This window comes from Zea mays, chromosome 4, assembly GCF_902167145.1.
Source record: "Zea mays cultivar B73 chromosome 4, Zm-B73-REFERENCE-NAM-5.0, whole genome shotgun sequence".
NCBI lineage: Eukaryota > Viridiplantae > Streptophyta > Magnoliopsida > Poales > Poaceae > Zea > Zea mays.
This window is the reverse complement of record NC_050099.1, coordinates 92520844-92541272: the sequence shown is the minus strand read 5'-3', so window position 1 is coordinate 92541272 and position 20429 is coordinate 92520844.

Below are 20429 nucleotides of genomic sequence, written 5' to 3'. Positions count from 1 at the left end.
CACATCATTACATCATTTGCACAGCATAACATCATACATCATATTGCATCAACAACGCAAGAAGGGGGTCTCAGTATTGATATTTGAAGATTGTTTCGAAGAAACAGTGACAGGGCACAAAAATAACTATCGAGGAATTATACCTTCGTCAAAATGAAAAGATCTATTGATTATTGATTTTACGAGGATTGGTTACTGATTTTATGAGAACGCAGATATTATTTACGAAGCATGAAAAGAAGGGAAGGTGTTTTTTCGCCGAAGGCTCAAAAACGGTATGTATATGAAGTTTCATGCATCGTAAAGAATAGAACTGTAAACAACTAATATATTACATTCAAGGTTACAAAATATCACACATGTTTCTCAACAAATGTTACATTCTAAATCTTTTTTACAATAACAGCTAATCTTCCCTTAGAACTATTTCTGCAGCCTCGTTTAGTAGCTGATCAACAACTTTATCCATGATGGCTTCGGCCATTTTCTTAATTTCGTCGTCCCCCTTCGCGTGGGGGTCCGCAGATGGATTGGCAGGTTCTGGGGAGAAGATACGACTATATTACTATTACAAACCGTGAACAAGTTTGAAATCAAAAAATTACAACAGAGTCAAAAACCACTAGTCAATACCTATTTGCACTTCGGGCTCTGCACTTTTCTCAGCGGCCTCTGCTACTTTTGTAGCGTCATGAATGCCTTTTTCGCTTTTTCGTATAATTTCTTGGGCCATTTCCCGGCCACCATTGTCCCAGATGTCGGTGAAAAATTTTCCACCGACCAGGCTCGCTTCGGCCGAGGGGTCCTTTATATCTTCAGAGGATAAGGCGGCTTCGGATTGTGCCAAGAATTTCACGTGGTCACAGCCTTTCCTCTCCAAAATGGTTGCGATCCCCCTAGCACCCGAAAAGGCGCATATGTCTCCTCGACTACTTAAAATTTCTTCAAAAGCCTTAGCTTCGTGGCTGATCCATCCAATTGGGCCTTCGGGGTCACCCCTTACGAAGTTCTCCTCACTTGAGAATGCGCCAACTCTGGCGAAGCTGGTTTTTATTGTCTTAACACATTCCATAGATTTTTCATAGCATCTTTTCTTAGATGCACGAAGCTCTTCAACATTTTTCTCCAAATGATTTGCCCATTGTTCACTGATTTCTCGTTTTGTTTCTTCAAGTGTGCGCTCCTCTTTAGCTCTGGCTAGTTGTTTTCGAAGATCATCAATTTCACGCTTCTGAGCCTCAGCTTGAGCTTTAAAAGTAGCTTCGTCTTCTTTTATTCTATTTATCAATGAATATAATATTTTATCCTTTTCGAGACCTTCGTTCCTTAGTTCAATTACTTCGGAACGAAGGTTGCTCTGGGCCATAACGCACCCTTCGTCTTCAGCATCTTTTTGAGCCCTGAGGGCATTGCTAAGTATGAGACCCTACAAAAAGTTTGGTTTCAATAAGTTTAAACAAATGAAAAATTTTGATTTCAACAAATAATACAAAAATCTCATTTTTGCACCTTTAAGCTGTTGTACGCCAAGCTGTCGGCTAGCTCGTCTTTTGATAGCACCGAGAGCCCGCTTTCTAGTGTTGGGAATCCGAAGCTCTTGCTCATCTCCCGACAGACAGAAATCTGCTTGCTGTCAGGAAGACAATACAAAAAGTCTTCTTCTCCACTGCCGTTGAATATCAACGCCCCCTTTGGATATTTCAGTTTTTTGGCGTAAAATTGGGCCTCTTGCTTTTCTTTTTCAGTCAATTTTTTCCCCGAAGCATGACGAAAAATATAATCGAAGGCTTCGGAAGATGCTTCGGGGGCGGCAGTGCCAGTTTTTTCAGCCGAAATTTCTTCTGCTATTTCAGTTTCTTCGGCTTACAAGGATTTCACCTTGGTGGGCTCTGAAGGCCCAGCTTCAGTCTCAGATTGATGCTTTGAAGCTTCGGCATCAAATGCTTCGATTTGCACTTCGGAAGTCTTGCCAAATTTCTTCAGAGTAGTGCTTGAAGACTTTATTGTCTCCAATACATCCGGTACATTAACCATTCTTTTTCTCTTTGGGGTCGTCATTGGCATTGGCACCTCAATTTTTGCTGAAGGACTTAGAATTTCTGATGTCTTTGTTTCTTCAGCCCTCGGTTCTTCTATTTTTTCCGTCGCCGGCACTTCGGCCAGCCCTTCAATATTCGACAGGGGGGTTGGTTCTTTAGCTTCGGTGGCCGAAGAGGTCTCACCGACAAACTCAGGCACTGTGGCCGGTTCAAAATAACGTGGCCGGTGTGTGAGAACCTTCACCCTTTTCCTCTTCGGCGCCGGCTCGCTAGGAGCGGCTGAAGCAACCTCCTTCGCAGAAGATGTATTCTTTCTTTTTTGACCCCGCGTTGGATAACGGTAGTCGGGGTAGACAAACCCAATTGCATCAAATATTCGGTTGAGTCTCTTCTTCTTTCGGCCTCCGAAGGCCGCTGATAGTGCAGTGTCTTCGGCCTTCGAGTATAATCCAAGCAATTCATCACTTATGGCCTCAATACTTTTTAGCCAGTCATCATCTGGCTCGACGAATTTATCTCCATATTGGAATGTGTATTTCAGCCTAACTAATCCACCTTCGTCAGTTTCTCTAACAGTCTCCTTCGGCATTTCCCACTTTTCTACAAGTGGCCATATTCTGAAGGCAATGTGTAATTGGACCAAATCCCTTGTCCCAATAAAAGAGCAAACCACGCCGAAGGCTCTCTGGCATTCTTCGGCTGCTTCATTCATTTCCACCTTCGGCCTCCGGAGGCCGAAGCGTTGCCAGATAGGGCGCATAATGATATCTTTAATATCTTCCCGTGTTTTCAAGTCACTCTTCACATAAAACCATTCCGTCATCCAGTCGCCGGGCCACCTCTTTCGAAAGGTTGGCACGGGACAGCTTGACCCAGACCGGGCGCCGAAGCTGTAGCAGCCAATATTGTTGTGATACTGCTCTTTACCCCAGGGTTTTGTCTCATACAATAGCTCATGTATGTTGCAAAAACTTTTTGCATTTGGTTCTAAACCTTGGCTTCTCACGGCCCAGACGAAGATGCCCATCCTTATGATTGCTTCGGGAGTAAGTTGATGAAGGCAGATTTCAAATATCTTCAGTACTTCCACGACAAAACTGCTCAAAGGAAACCGCAGTCCAGCCTTTAAGAAGCTTCAGAATATCACGACTTCATTCTCCTCGGGAGTCGGACAAGTTTTCTCTCCTTCGTCAGCCCTCACAATAGACAAGTCCCGAAAATATCTACCCCTCATATTGACAAGATGGCTTTGTTTAATACTTGATTTACCAAAAACCGCATGGCTTGGTCGCTAAGGTCGATCTTCGGAATCTTCACCACCACTATCCACATCATAACTGTCACTGTCACCAGTGTCTTCAGATAAACCCTCCAAAATCTCCCTAGCGATCTTCTCTGTATCGGTCTTTGCTATTGATTGAAGAAAGCCGAGATGCATCTCCTCAGAAAGGCTCAGCTTCGATTCAGCAACAACTTTCTTATCTTCAGACATCTTCGCAAATGCTGAGAAAATGCTCTCGAAACCGAAGCTTAAAAATTTAAAAAGCCAAGCAAGTATTGTTGCACATAGGCTAAAAGTCGAGTGAGCAAGAGCAGATGGCAAGAAAGTGTGCCAAATAAACTCGTGGTGAGCTCTTATTTATACACCTAATGCGTTGAAAACTGGAGGGTCCCGCTTGTCAATGACTGTTGCTATTCTAGCAAAGGGAAGGTGTTTTTTCGGACCTTCGGCTTAAGGCCTTCGTCCATGTCGCAATATGAATTTATCATTCTAGCAAATTAATATTGCGAGGGGCTACTGTTGGGGGCCTTCGGCTTCCGAAGGTCCTCAAAAACATGATTTGACAATGTTTTCCAAGTGAAATATGTGAACATGTATCTTCGGAATCGGGTTATGAGTATACAAGAGTATGGTCAGGACGAAGCCTGAGCGAGACCAAAGGCAATTATGACGAAGGATAAGATGATCACGAAGCTGTGCGCAGAAAAGCTTCAGCATGATAGCAGAGAAGGGGAACCGACTTAAAGATGAAAAGGCAAATTAGACCTCGAAGAATTACTATAGAGTTATTGATAAATGTAAAGGGCATTAATGTAATTCTACACAGGCTGCGTCCCTTGCCTATAAATAGATGAACAGTACTCCCGTACTGTTCACGTTGACTTGGCAATCGCTTTTTGCATCACGCTTGTACCTTTACTTTCCGTCAAACCGAAGGTACATTTATAATTTGTAATTCTGGATATGATAATACAAATAAAAATAAGTTGATGATAATATCTATATTATTCTTCGTATTTCACATATGAATTCTTCTTTATCATCTATTGTGCTTACTAAGATTTTCTTCATTCATAACCTTCGTCCGGAATTCATTATATCCGAAGGGACATAATGTCTTGAAGGACGAAGGACTTTAATATTTAACACTTTTTATGTTGCCTTGTTCTTAACTCGAAGCATTTGAGAACAAGTCACCAACAATGACCTTCTGTGGACTCTTCCCTGCCGAGAAGAGGGATGACCCAATGTGGTGCAACAGAGTGAGTCATGTGAAGGATGTGTGGGCCATGCTGTGGCAGAACCACCCAAATTATTCTAGCTTAAGTGCCCGAGTCACGCCTTAGAGGTAGCAACACACTTAAATCAGAATAACCTGTCAGTCCCTCAGATCTAGTCTAATAAAGCCACTTACCAAGGATCGAATACCACTAGCTCACGCGAAGGTGAGGCACATAGAGAATACAATAAACATGAAACCACAATTTAAGGAATTGGAGTTATTACATGAATCGGAGTTTTGACAAAAGATAACAAGTTCAGAATTAAATGGAGCTGATAATCGATAACATCGACACTAAGGAATAGGGCAAGGCCTAGCCCACTACTCCTCCTGGTCCTCTCTTGTCGAGGCAGCATCCCACTTGACCGTCCAACCTCATGGCAAGGTGGAAGGCCAAATCACACCATCAACCATATCATGTAGTGTACCTGAAAAAAATATGCCACAAGCAAGGCTAAGTATACTAATACTCAGCTAGACTTACCCGGTGTGAGGAGTTTAGTCCTCTACCTCTAGACCATGCAGCTGTTTGGCCAAGGGGTTTGGTTTGCCAAAAGCACTAGCTGAGTCTAAAAACAATTTTAGCTTTTCCCATTCTAGCATATTTATTTAAGCTAGCTTTGCTCCTTTTCTAAGCATACATGGTAACAATCATTTAGTACAATCAACATGTTATCTCAAGTAACACCTTAGTTCACTTTTTGCTCGATGCAGTACAAGGGGTCAACAGTCTCATTAGCTATGAGAAGTAGACGATTTGAATCGAGTTTTAACCTTGCAAGGTAAACCTAAACACACGACATGTAGGGGCACTCCGTCCCCACACACGTCAACCGTCCCCATCGATTCCCTGTTCGCGGCCAGGGCTCACCGTCTTGGCATACAATGCTCCACTGACCCTGGCTGCCGCCATGCAGTGACCACACTTGTACCCACCATAGCTAGCATGGGAGACCCATCTCAGGACAAGTGAGGAGGAAAGTCCGCGCCCGGCTTCACTCAGGTACTAGGCTTACCGGTTACCATATTTCCCGGCATGTGTTTAGTACTTTCAAACGCTTGACTTAGGTATCCGCACATTAATCCTTAATTCCATTTCTGTCTCATAGACAAGGCATCCACCCTGGATCCAAGTCCATAGACTAGCATATATCCCGTTATCAAGATGAATACAATCAATTTCCTGACCTCGCGCGAGTGCTAGAAAAATCACTCGACTTCTACCGAGATTTCTACTTAGCAAAGCAACTACTCGACCTAGCATACTAGTATCCATCTCAAGAAGGAATCCTGAGTTCATGCAACTAGGGTTTCAAGCAACTCCTACACTTAAATGCACATTACATACCTACAAACATTAAGTGTAGTAAAATAGCATATATAAACGGTTATGCATAAAACCGGGGCTTGCCTTCAAAAGCTGGGGCTGCGGGAAGATCCTTGGTGGCAGGCTCTTGAGCTGGCTCCTGAACTTCGTCTTGGGCAACTTCTTGCTCGGGGATGAGCATGTACTCTCCATCAGCGAAGTTGCAATCTAAATGAATGCAATGAATAAGAGATGTGTATGCTATGGTATGTAAATTTAGTAATGATGATGCATGGTGAAATGATTAAGTTAGTGATACAAAGCTAAACCCTTCTATTGGAGGTTTAGTGGTATACTCAGTCATTTAGAATCAGGTATGGTCAAGTTTAGGTGGTTAGATTATTTTGGTACTCCACTGACTTTTAGTGTCTTAGTGAAAATTTAACAAGGTCCTTGCTGAAATTATTATGGGTAAGATTCATCACTTTGACTAATTCTCTCTTTTTCCTTTTCTATTTATGCTTTTGGAGTGGATTTGAACTACAACACTAATTTAAAAATTAACAAAAATTCTGAAAAAATTACAGTGGCTTCTTAATGGTTCATATAATTCAGTCTCAAAAATTGAGGCTTAAAATGAGAAGGGTTTTCTCAATACAAAAATACTAAAATTTAGGGCAGAGAGGGTGCTTTGAACTACAACTCTCCTCTAACAGTGAATTTTATCCTATGTTTTTTTTGCTGGTATCCAGGTGTAATAAAATGACTTTATACCAAATTTTAGCCAATAATACCTACTGGTTAATTTATGGTGATTTTCTAAAATTTGGGGGCTTAGTGGTGCTTTTCTATATTTGAAAAATGTCAAACAACAGATTTCCTAATTTTCCTATCTTCTTCTTTGTGCAAGAGCAATCATTCTTTAAGTTGGTTAACTTTGCTCATAGGGAAGGGGTTGTAAAATTCTTGGAATATACAGTCTTTTTCATGGGGCAGGGGTGAGGTGTATTACATCATATTTTTATCTTAGTCTCATATTTTTCTCTGGTAGTTTACATCATAAATATTTAGGTAAAAATTGGGTTGTTCATTGTTTCCCTTTTTTAGTCTTTCTTTTAACTTATTTGAATTATTGGCTAAATTCAAGTTCTACTTGTTTAACTCACTTACTGTGATGGCTTGGGGTGTTTACCATTTTTGCAGTGGTATATTAGTGGTCAGGAGTCTACTGAATTTTTCGTGCCATTATTGCATGTGCCCTTATATTTTTAATTATGGCCTTTATTTACTTCTTAATACCTAAATAAAATTATGACCTTAGATCAATACTAGACCAGGGTTCCATATATTTTTCCTATGATCTATGTCACTTAGGCATCCTAGGAAAAATGTGGTCACTCTCTGGTTTCTGTTTTATATCCCCTTTTTCAATTTCCTAAAGTTTAGGTAGAAATAGTCTTTAATGGATATTTCTGGCTTAGTCTTGTATACTATGGTGTTTATTATTTTTAAACAGTGTATATACTTGGTGAGTGTCTTCACAATTTTTCTCAAGCCTAGTATAGAAGTATTTCTATTTTTCTCTGTATTATCAAGGTTTGGGCAGTTTTCTAATTTAATTCAAAATTATAAAAATTAGTATAGAAAACATGGGGTTTACTATTTTTGTTTGATAGTGCATAGTTCACATAGTCTAACAAAATTTGTTTGACCAAATTTGGATGAATATTCTTTACGTTATGCATTTATCTATTTTGCTGCAGATTTAAAGAATTTTGATTTTAAATGGAAAAGGAAATTTACTTTGCGCTAGGGTCCCTGGCATATATTTCCCATGTCTCTTACAAACAGGTCCTCGGGCTACTATTCAACTAAGTCTCTGACAATGCAGAAAACCCCCTAGGGTTAACCTAAATCTAACCCGTGCTCCTAGCCTTATTAGAACAGTAACCGCGGTGGAGAAAAGTGGCGAGGCTTACCGGCGGCGATCTAGCTTCGGTGAGGTGTCCAGGGAGGTCAGGGAGGTTACGGCGGTCACGTCGATGTGCGGGCCGGCGTCGAAGATGGTCGGAGTCGGTCGGTCCTCGTGCGCAGGCGGGGGAGCTCATCGGCGGTGAGTGTCCCGGCCTAACCACGGCGGAATGGTTCAAATGGTTGACTCGGGGAGCTTTACCAAGTGACGCAGAGGTGGTATGCGCGAGGAATTTGGAAATGATGCAGTGGCTTACCTGGTCCACGCTTTCCGGTTAGCGGAAGGAGTCCGGCGAGGGTGATCCGATGTTTCCGGTGATGTTGCACCCGGTCTGAGGGTTTGGGAAGCTTCATGGGTCTCCAGTGAAGCTAATCGAATTGCTGGCGTGGGCGAGGGATGGCTGAGGTGAGCTGGCTGCGGTGGGTGGAGCTCGGGCGGCATGGCGGGCGGTGGAGCTCTCGGTTCACAGCCAATGCTTCCGGTGATTGAGCGCGGCGAGTGTCCGAGGCTGAGCCAAGGATTGTTCAAGGGCTACTGGCCTTTATAGGCGTGGGTGCGAGGAAGGCGTGCGACAGACTTGACCTTGCGTGTGGCGGAACCACCCGAATTATTCTAGCTTAAGTGCCCGAGTCACGCCTTGGAGGCAGCAACACACTTAAATCGGAATAACCCATTAGTTCCTCGGATCTAGTCCGATAAAGCCACTTACCAGATCGAATACCACTAGCTCAATCGAAGGTGAGGCACAGAAAAATACAATAAAGCATAATACCAAAAAATTAAGAAGTATCAGTAGTGATTACATTATCGGAGTTTCAAAAGCAGTAACAATAGTTTTTAGTGCAGCGGAAATAACTAATGGAGAAAACCGAGTAACATGGCGTAGCCTGGCCACGCTACTCCTCCTGGTCGTCTCCTGTGGAAGCAGTAACCCTCTCGACCATCTATCCCGGTGGCAGGGATGAAGGCCAAGTCACACCAGCAACCAAATCAAGGAGGTACCTGCAAAAATTATGCCACAAGCAAGGCTGAGTATACTAATACTCAGCTAGACTTACCCGGTGTGAGGAGTCTACTCCTCTACATCTAGACCATGAAGCTGTTTGGTTGAGGGGTTTGGTTTGCCAAAAGCACTAGCTGAGTCTAAAATCAAGTTTTAGATTTTCAAGTTCTAGAATAGTAATTTTAGACTAGATGAGTACCTAGCTATTCATATATGGTATCAAACATTATATCAATCAACATCTTTTGAAAGTAACCTCATTTCCACTTTTTACTCAATGCAGTACAATGGATCAAGCAGTCTCATTAGCTGCGAGAAGCAGACGATTCGAATCGAGTTTTGACCTTGCAAGGTAAACCTAAACACACGACATGTAGGGGCACTCCGTCCCACACACGTCAACCGTCCCCATCGATTCCCTAGCAACAAAACAAGGCTCACGGCCTTGGCGTACAATGCTCCAATTGTCCCTGGCCGCCGCCGTGCAATGGACGCACTTGTACCCACCATAATCTGGCATGGGAGACTCCGTCTTAGTTCTAGTGAGGAGTAAAGTCTACGGGCAGGTTCAATTAGGTACTATGCTTATCGGTTATCATATTTCCCGACATGTGTTTAGTACATTCAAACGCTTGACACAGGTATCCACACGTTAATCCTTATACCAATTTTGTCTCGTAGACAACGCATCCCCATGGATCTGTGTCCACATACCATCATCATTTCTGTTATCAAAATGGATACAACCAATTCCTGACCTCGCGCGAGTGCTAGAAAAATCACTCGGCTTCTATCGAAATCCTGATTTAGCATAGCAGCTACTCGACCCAGCATACTACTATCCATCTCAAAAGGAATCCTGAGTTCATGCAACTAGGGTTTCCGGCAACTCCTACACTTAAGTGCACGGTACAAGCCTACAAACATTAAGTGTAGTAAAATAACATATATAAACGGTTATGCATAAAATCGGGGCTTGCCTGGAATCCAACACTAGATACTGTTTGTTAGATGATACTCGCTTGGCGATCATCCACTGGTTAATTCCATCCTTCTTTGGGTCATTCATTAACTGCATCTTGTGGTTGGCACCACATCACTTGCACGATCATCATCTCTCGGTCCTAATGAGATGTAGGATGCATATGTATGAATATGATGAAAGTAGCACAAGATATTCCAATACACTATAGCAAACTAAACACTAAATAGTAAGACACTGCAACAACTATACGCAAGCGCTAGTTATTTATACGTCATCGGGCACACGTAATCACTACCACTGGAAAGACAACGACATTTCCTATATTTAACCAACGCAAACACGACATCGCAAGTATGAGCATTTATCCATGTTCAATTTAATCATCCATTAGTTTCTTAACATTAACTTAGTTAAGTACACAAGTTCGCTACCACTTATATATAGACAGACTTAGTTGAAAAGGAATTAATCACTTAATTGGGCTTTGCAATTATTCACTAGGCAAACACTTATTAGACCTTAACCAATTTGGTTCACTAACTTAGCGAGACGTGCACTAGTTACTTATATATTTAGGCTCAATTATATTAGTTATATTATCATTAATTCGTTCAATCAAGATCAAGACAAACAAGTACTCGACTCAAGACAAAACACACTGGGGGTGAAACAATCACTCACATCTATCCTTTTTAGGACAGCAGCACAACAGTTGATTGTTTCAGTTATAACTTACAAGATATTTGTCTAAAAATAGTGATCAAATAATTTTTGGAAAGCATAAGAAACACTCTACAACTTTGGTATTGTCATCTCAATCTGATTAGACACTTAACAAGGTTAAATAGTGACAAACGACAGCTCTGTTTAGATTTAGACAGATTCAGACTTACAACTATAAAAATTCATAACTAGAGACTCAGACATCCAATTCATTTGATCTTAGACTTTCTGGAAATATAATTAAATTGTCTACAACTCATTTATAAATAACTAGGAAGGCTTAAAGTGTATCAAGGCTAAAAGACACTAGGAAGGCTTTGCTGTCCAGATTTGGACATATTCAGTCTTCCTACTTAAAACATCTATAACTTGAGCTTTAGACCACCAAAAAGGATGATCTAAGACTTTTAGGAAAGCTTAGTAAAAGTACTACATAACTTTTATAATCACCAAGAAGTGATTCTATGTTTAACTAAATCAGATAATACAGTTTTCGAAATATGTTTTGACAGTGGACAGAATACAACAATCATCATATAAAATTCATAACTCTCAAACTATCAGGTTTATTGTCATGAACATTTAAAACAACTAAAATAAGAAAACTATCTACAACTTTCTTATAGTGGACAAGGACTGATTCTAATATGAACTTAAGCAAACAATGCGATCTCTGAAATCTGTACAAAAATTGGACAGATTCAGTTACTGAACTTATGAAAGGCATAACTTCTAAACGATCAGGTTTATGGGCGTCAGATTTTAAAACAAGTAAGGCAATAAAGTTATCTACAACTTTCTTGTGACCACCAATAACTGATTTCAACATTAACTTAAGCAACCATTGCAATCTCTGAAATTTGTTCAGAAATTGGACCGATTCAGGTGCTGGACTTGTGAAAAGCATAACTCATAAACGATCAGACTTATGGCAGTAAAATTTTAGCACAAGTAAGATAATAAAGTTATGTACAACTTTCCTATATATATGCCTTTTTTACAGAAAGCATAATTTAGTTCATTAGACAGACAGCACGGCGAAAACAGTGCGTGCAGCCCAAAACAGCAACTAATAAATTTTAGCTCCTATTTACTTCAAGAATGGCCATATTTTAGAGACTTGAATTACTCTAACACTTTACCATTTATTAGAGTTAAAATAATCAATGAGCACCAACAATTCGACTTACAAATTTTACCCAAGTCATTTCGTGCACTAGAATTACTACACACATTTAACAAACGCATTCACTACAATAATCAGACCCGGTATATATGTATATCGATGCACTCTTCACACAATAATTTGCATTTTAACTTAGACATCACATGAGCACTACTACTTCTCATTCGCGACCATAACCATGCACATTTAGACTGCAACAAGCAAATCATCGTGACCACAAGCTTAGCCAAGCCACCTAACAAGTTGGCTAACCAGAGCAATGACATAGCCCGCTATACAACATACACGCCGGCTTGCCTATTATTATCGAAATCCGAGACATAACATTCACTACAACATTTTTGTAAACATAGATATTTACACGTATATTCGCACATCGACCAAATCATACGAACCGCAAACCACCAATCTCCAACTCGCAACCACCATGCACTTACTTCCCAAATCATGAACACATACATATTTATCATATGAACAGAGCATTTCAATAATTATCCCAAAACAACTAACTGCATTACACAACTTGTATCACGAACCTACTTGATTACTTGAAGTGTCTACTCGAAATCGTGAGCACAGCCATACACTATATGTGAAGCATAATTTTACGAATGCATAATGCACGTCGACTCGACTTATAAACATAGAGGAAGCGATGACTACTTTGGCATGTCACCACCTCTCTAATTAATCCAGAACAGTTTCTACTTATACCAACCGAACATTTGTGTCGAGCACACCTTATATTACCCTGTCTCGCATAAAACCATGTTGCGGCATGCACTCGAGACACTTGATCCACGTAGCGCAACCATATATACGATGCACCATGGCACACACACACGTTCACTAATTCATCTCTCACATAACTTGTACCTCCAACTTACTTATCACATCAAACAAGCGCGACACATTTGTTTCTTCGATCTACCTGCGCGTTCACGCCACTGAGTGCAAAAGAGAAACTTCGTCGAATACTTACGCATTACTTAATTAACACTTAACTGGGGCATAGAACATAAAGAAAGGTCCCATCACCTTGCACTTACTTTCTTCTCCGACGGGGTTCTCCAATCACGCACTCGCACAAGCACAGTGTCGGCCACGTGCGACTTGCGGGGAGTCGTGATGACGACGTCGCAAGGCGACTACTCGCGAGCGCGATGATTGGAGTGTGCGGTGCGGAAGGGATGCAGATGCGCAGTGCATAAGTGCAACGATGACACAACAACAAGGAGGGTGTGGCTGCGAGAGTGGCAAGGACGCAGCACGACAGAACCCACAGCGAAAATGGCAACTGTTCTTGGTTTGGATATTTTGCCGAACACCAGGCGGCTGTGCTACGAGGGAGAGACACACTGCGTGGCGTGCAGCGAGGAAGGGGCGCGAGTGCTACCGGGGAGGAGTAGAGGGCTGCACTCGGTGAACACTCGCGCAGGTGACACGACATGGGGGCAGCAGCGTACACTGAGGGGCATTTCGTCGAGCAGACCGAGCGAAGTGGAGAGTGGCTTGGGGCTTGCTATTGTGGTTAGAATGGTGAGTAGAGAACCACCATGGCTGCGTATGGGGAACTGATGCACGAGCTGCTGCTAGGATTCAGATGGGGCGGACGACGAGGTAGAGCATGTCGGCAACGGTGCGTAGGGTGCGCCATGAGGGGAAACACAAGGGCGCACGTGATCTAGGCGAGCTCAGCATCCCATGCCACGGTCTGCTTGTGGAGGAGGAGCTCGCTGGGTGTCGGCGCCCAGTCAGGCTGAGGTGAGGCGAGCCGATGTGGGGCTAGGCGAAGAAGGAACACATGGTCTAGACACTGTAGGGGCCATGGCCGGACCTATAGGTGAGCTCGCTGGTGCAAACCCGAGGTCCGGGGCGAGGCCAAGCATGGCTCTGGTGACAGATCTCGCCATGGCCTCGATGAAGGAGCATATGGCGCGAAATCTGGATGGAGCAAGGTCCGGCGGCCTGCAGGTGCGCAGGGAAGAAGACACAGAGGGAAGAAAGCACCGGTCTTGGAGAAGAAGTTCCTCTGTGCAAGGAACAGAGAGGAGGGGGCTAGAGCCAAGCCGCCATGGATGTGGAGCTGAGGAAGAGCCGACCATGGGGGTGCTCAAGGAGAGGAGCCACAGACGAACATGGAAGGGAGCAGAGAGGTGTGCTCGAGCTATGCGTTTTCTAGACAGAGGGGACATGGCTCCCATGCGTCAGCACTTGGGGAAGATGGCGGCCGGCAAGCTTACAGACGAAAACCAGGTGGCTCAAGAGGGAGGAAGGCAGGGAAGCCTGCTTGACAGCCGATGCCAGAGGGAGCTATGGAGGTGAGTGGTTGCCCCCTGCTGCGTCTAGGAACAGAAGAGTTTGCTTCGTGGGGAAGAAGGAAGTGGCTGGCGGCTAGGGGTAGGAGTGCAAATTTTTCCATGTGTAAGGAATAAGCACTTCTATTTATAGGGGAGCTCTAGGGCTAGGGTTTTCCTTGAGCTTTCTTAGGGTAGAAGCAAAGGTTGCTTCCAGGTTAAGGATTCTTGTTTACAGGAATAAAATGCTCCTGTAGAATTTGTTTGTATGGATAACAGAGCGAACTAGAGTTCGGACGAACGGAAGATCGAGCGATTAATTCGACCGAGAATTTGATTTGACTTCGCTTGGAAATAATTCCTCGTACATGATTCGAAAATAAAATGAATCGAGATATGACCAACTTTCCAATTTATGATTGAAGGAGACAAATCGCGACATTTAAAAAAATCGCCGATGCTGATTTTTTAAATCGAATTGGACACAGAGATATTAAGCTGAGTCGGATAAGAATTAATTAGAGGATGACATAACGGAGCATTCTATTTGAGAGTACAGATTTGGATAAAGATATTTGAACATTGATCAAATATCGAGAAAACGGGTTCAGGCATAGATTAGATAGCCACTATTGAGACTTCGGATACGAGGAGTTTTTGACGAGATTTGCGAAACGAGATTGACATCCGAATTTGCACTCATTCAAGAAACAAAAGTTTTAACAGGCTCTAAATCTATCCTTTCTTAGAGATCATTTAACTCAGACATTCAAGGGAACTGAACATGAGTAACTTGATAAGCAGAGATAGACACGATTGAGAAATAGAAATTTTCACTCACCATCAGAACTCAGGACACTTACAGCATAACACGAAATAGACACCAGGGGTGTCACAGCCTTCCCCCCTTAAAAGAATCTCGTCCCGAGATTTGAATGAGGATCTTTAAGGGTGGACAAGCATGTAACTCCTACGCTAAAGGTAGAAGCAAATTCATGAGATGTCATCTGACAATATACGGAAGATAGATTTGAACCTGACATCGCGACATATTGAGACAAAATGCAGCGATCACTTGAGAGAATGTCCACAAAAGATAGCATGTTGGCGTAATTTCCATAATGGATCACGACTATTAACTGCGATACCAGCGCGTGCCGAGCAGCTCAATCTTGTGTGCGCGCCCACAGGAGGCTCTCGGCTTCGTCACGACACCATCAGTCGTTAGTCCTAATACCATTACCAAATACAACCAACGATAAATCCACGTGGCATAAATAGATGGAGCCCTTGGGAGTATGGCTCAAAAAATAAGATCGTGACAGGAGTTGAAACATAGATTTTTGGCAAAAAGAGCAATGCATGAGAATCTTCTTCAACTCCATATACTCTTTTATGATCATCATGGAGATTATCAAGTCAGAGATTTATACGAGAGTGGATATGAGGGGAACCAACCATGAGATCAAGATTGGCAACTTGCTGAGACATGAGAGAACTAAAGACAACAACAATAAGAATCATTAAAGGATTTAGGTAGATCCTCGGAGAAAGGGGGTATGAGAATGACGTCATGATCCTCGGAGAAAGGGGGTATGAGAATGACCAGAATTAAGAGATTTAGGTAGATCAACATCCGATACTTGAGAACGGGTTATAGCAGATAACCAAATAATAGGGTAGAATCATTAAAGGATCTAGAGATTTGGATGATAAGGCCACAACATGATTCACAAAGGTAAAGGTTTACTAGATCCAGGTGAAAAGAGAGGTCATCAACCCAGATGGCTTCTAGGTTGAGCAAAAGAGAATTTAATGAGGATTTTGGACAAGGTTTCCAAAAAGGATTTGGGACTGGATATTGTTTTGGAAAAATAGACAATAAATCATTTTTTGACATACACAAGTGCACATGGAAGCTTTAGTCGATTTAGGGGTCAAGCTATGGGTGTCTATAAGTTATGCAGGTGTAAATTCAAGGGTAAAACACACAAGGGTTAGAAAATACCAACACAAGCATGAATTTTTAAGAGATTTCACTTGCTAAGCTCAAGGTTGTTTGGAAATGGGGGTCTTCTCATGAGCAGAACATACAACATTTTTTTTGCAAAAAGGGTTGAACAATTACAATGCCACCTAGATAGCAAGACAAGAGAAACACATAACACGACCTAACAAGACTTACCAATCCGACGCGAGGTAAGGCATTTCTTATAATTCCTAACATAGCAGTACATCACATTATTCACAAGTTCTTATTATTGGAATAAAGGTGAGAGAAGCATGTTGATGCACAAGAGACAATTATAATGCGACAAACATGATGCATGCTCATTCTAGTCGTCTTTTTAGACCTAACTACTTTTTCGGGTGCTTCTACAGCATCCTAATAGTAGCAATAGTAGCCTTTACGGCCTATATAAATAGCCACCAAGCTACCCATCTATTTCCAAAGGCTTCATGTCCTAGGTCTAACCTTATCGTCCTGACGATCTATCCAACATTGGTTTCTAAGCAAGTTTTACTTTTGAAAAGTTGGTATTCATGACTTATTGACTTCTCTGTAATGGTATTCGCTCCGATACCAGCTCTGGCGCAACCACCCGAATTATTCCAACTTAAGTTCCCGAGTCACGCCTTGAAGGCAGGAACACACTTAAATCGGAATAACCCGTTAGTCCCTCGGATCTAGTCTGATAAAGCCACTTACCAAGGATCGAATACCACTAGCTCACTCGAAGGTGAGGCACAGAGAATACAATAAAGCATAATACCACAAATTTAAGAAGTATCAGTAGTGATTACATTATCGGAGTTTCAAAAGCAGTAACAACAGTTTTTAGTGCAGCGGAAATAATTAATGGAGAAAACCGAATAACATGGCGAAGCCTGACCACTCTACTGTAACACCTAAAAATTTTGTCTTAAGAATTTAGTAAAACTTTCCAAAATTTTTGAGTAAATCCTCTAGAAAAGAATTTTCTCCTTAACAAAATAAACATGTTTTCTAATAAAGGACATCTATATGAATTAGGTTCTCTCTTTTATTTGAGCTATAAAATTTAGATAAAGCATCTTTTAGTAAAGGTTGTACACTAGAAATTTGCTCCTCTTAAAAGCAACTATTTTTGTGTATGTGAATTTGCATATTTAAAAAAACATGATACTTAAATGAGATAATAATAAATATTTATACACTTGGCATCATGTTGGAGTTTATTTGATTGTGCATTTAAAAATAATGATAATAGGAATATACAAATGGTCAAATAGGCATTTAAACCTAAATTTGGAAATTAAGATGTGGAGAAAGGAAGAAAAGAAATATTATAAAATTCATAAAAAACGTAAACTCTATCCATACTTGTAAGATTAAAGTCTACCTTTAGTTTAAGTACAAAATTCATATTCATAGTTGAATTCAAATTCGAAACCTAAATATGAAAATGAGAGAAATAGAAAATAGAAAATAGAAATGGAAATATAAAAGAAAAAGAAGAAAAACCCGCTGTTGGGCCGCACCCTCACAATTCGGCCCACTTCTCCCATCTCCTCGCGCAGCCAGCCCAACTCATCTTAGGGCGCGGCAGCAGCGCGCATCACCCTGGCCACCACTCGCTGACGGTGCGGGCCCCGCATGTCATCTCTCTTTCCCCTCCGTAATAACCCGAGAATAGAAAAATTCGTGGGGTCCGAGCTTCTAGCCATGAAATCGGATCCTAGCAACAAACTTTTGCGGGAATTCAACTATTCCCTTCGGCTGGCTGGACCTCCCGGTCATGGTGCTTAAATGCAGAACTAGACTTTCCTTTTCATTTTTTTCTGCCATCTCGAGCCGCCACCTCCGTGCTCGATTCTTCTGCCTCGTGCTCGTCGTTCCGTGCTTCTTCCCTACCTAGTCCTACATCACCTCCCCATCCGCCTTTGGCTCGCAACCGGCGGCCCTCACCATTAATGGACTCCCACTCCCCCCTTGGCGGTACAGCCGGAAGCTGCTGAAACGGCACGGTACACATACAGCCTGAGGCTGCGGTGGCGGCCGGATGTGGAGGAGTACTTCATCATGGCGTACAGCCGCTCGGGTGGTGCTTATGTCCGCATCGAGGGGGTGATGTGTGGCTGGACGGTGGGGAATTGCTCGCTGTAGCCGTGCGAATCTGCAACGCCGCCATTGATTGTAGCCATCGTCGCCTCCCAACCTCCGTTGTGCGGTTCCAGGCATTCTACAGGGTTGGTAGATCGTGTACACGGGCCTAATCCAGCGCTGAGGCCTGCGGTGCGGCGGAATTTCTCATCGGTTCTTCATCCAGGCAGTCGGGCCGTGGGTCACCGTGGGCAGTGCTGCTGTCGCCACCGAGAACGGTATGATGCACTCCATTACATTCCCCATACTCTCTGCTTTGTTATGCAAGCATCAGAATCATGTTGTAGGCAGAAATCGGAGATTAAGCTAGTGGCCCGTTAATGCCGCGCCGCCGTGGGTGGAATGCCGCCGCCGGTCGGTCGTCACCTGAGTGGGAATCGGCTCCTGGCCGTTCGATTTTGTTGTGCGGTCAGGATTAGGACGGTGTAACGGTTCGCGTTAGGTTGATCTTGGCCGTCGAGATCGAAACGGATGGCCGGATCGGTTGTCCGTGTTTTCCCTCCCACACAATAGATCAGGGTCGTTGATCCTGCCGCGGGTGGCTGTGATGGCATAGGAATATTCCCGTTTGGCAATCTAATCTGGCGCGTTGAGTGGAGATCGGACGACTGTGGGTTGCCGATACCCCTTCGTCGTGCTCTTCTTTCAAAAGAGACCCTGAGAAAGTGACAAAACAACCTGGAGTCCTAGCGACTGGGGATCTGAGTCTTAGGAATGTTTCTGTTTTAGTCCTTGGACTTTTTGTTAATATTGCGCGCAGACCAGATCTGTAAGGAAATTGAGAAATCCATTTAAAAAGTGATTTTCAATATAAAACTAATTGCAGAAACTTGTTTAAATCATAGAAAATCTATTCTAGCTCCTTTTTAGTCCATTCGAGTTTCTATAATTTTGTAATATTATGGTTTATCATCTAGTACCACTGTTTTCACATGAAAGTCATATTAAAATTTATATCCCATTTAATATTGTACAAAACACATAAAATCATTAGAAATTCATAACTTAAAATCTATGATTCCGATTTGATCCGGTCAAGTTGCGTTAGTCTCGTACGAATATTTACTATGCAATAACAACATTTATTATACCATGTCTCATTATTTTATGATTAAATCTTTACTTAACTTATGTTGGTTATTCTTGTTAATGTGCTCATCATTATCTACTAAACTGTGATCTATAGTCAATTTATAATTTAGATTAAAGTTGAATTAATTACTATTTTTGGTTATCTTTTCTCTGGTATTATAAAATAACACCTAGTTTTAATCATTTAATCACATCATAACTTGATGACCCCCGACTTCGATCTTAGTAGTTCTCGATCCCACGACCTCGTAACTTCGCGTAGATCATTATTATGAAGTTTGTTCTTATGCATGGTGTGATGTTAATTTTGTCTATACCATGTCTGTTTGTATTGCTACGATTAGCAGTGAGGTCACGAGGATCTGAAGAATCACCTTGGTTACTGGAATCTCAAGTGCCAAGCAAGTTGTGCCCTTGATCCACTTTTATTACCCAATAATATTCTTTATTATCACTATTCATGCATAAGTTTTGTTGGGGACTTGTTCTCAAATGCTATGAGTTAAGAACAAGGCAACACAAAAATGTTAATGGTTAAAGACCTTCGTCCTTCAAAGCATTATCTCCCTTAGGATACAATGATCTTTAGACGAAGGTTATGAAGGACATACCTTCATTATATCAGTATATAATAATGAAAGTAGAAGTATATGAAACATGGAAAACAACATGAACAATCATATTGAATTGTAACATTATTTATATTCTCATTATTTCATCATGGGCAAACATTAATAACAGTAAGTTACATTTGTACCTTCGGCTTGACAGAAGGTTTGAGTCAGAGAGTGACGTGCGAGTGAATACCAGTCAGCGTGCCCAGTACGATGTTACTGTTCATCTATTTATAGGCACAGTACACAACCTATGTAAAATTACATCCATGCCCTTGATATTTACTATTGACTTAAGGACAATCTATCGAGGACTAGATAGCCTTTTTTATGAGGACATCACCTGCAACATGAGTACGACTACACCAGCAGCACCTCCACATCAAGCACCACTTCCTTCATTAGCTGGGCCAATCACTCGGGCCCATGCCAGAGATCTTAACTTCGTCATGCTACTGAAGAATGAGGGCCCAGAAGAATAGACGACCAGTCCAACTGCGGCCC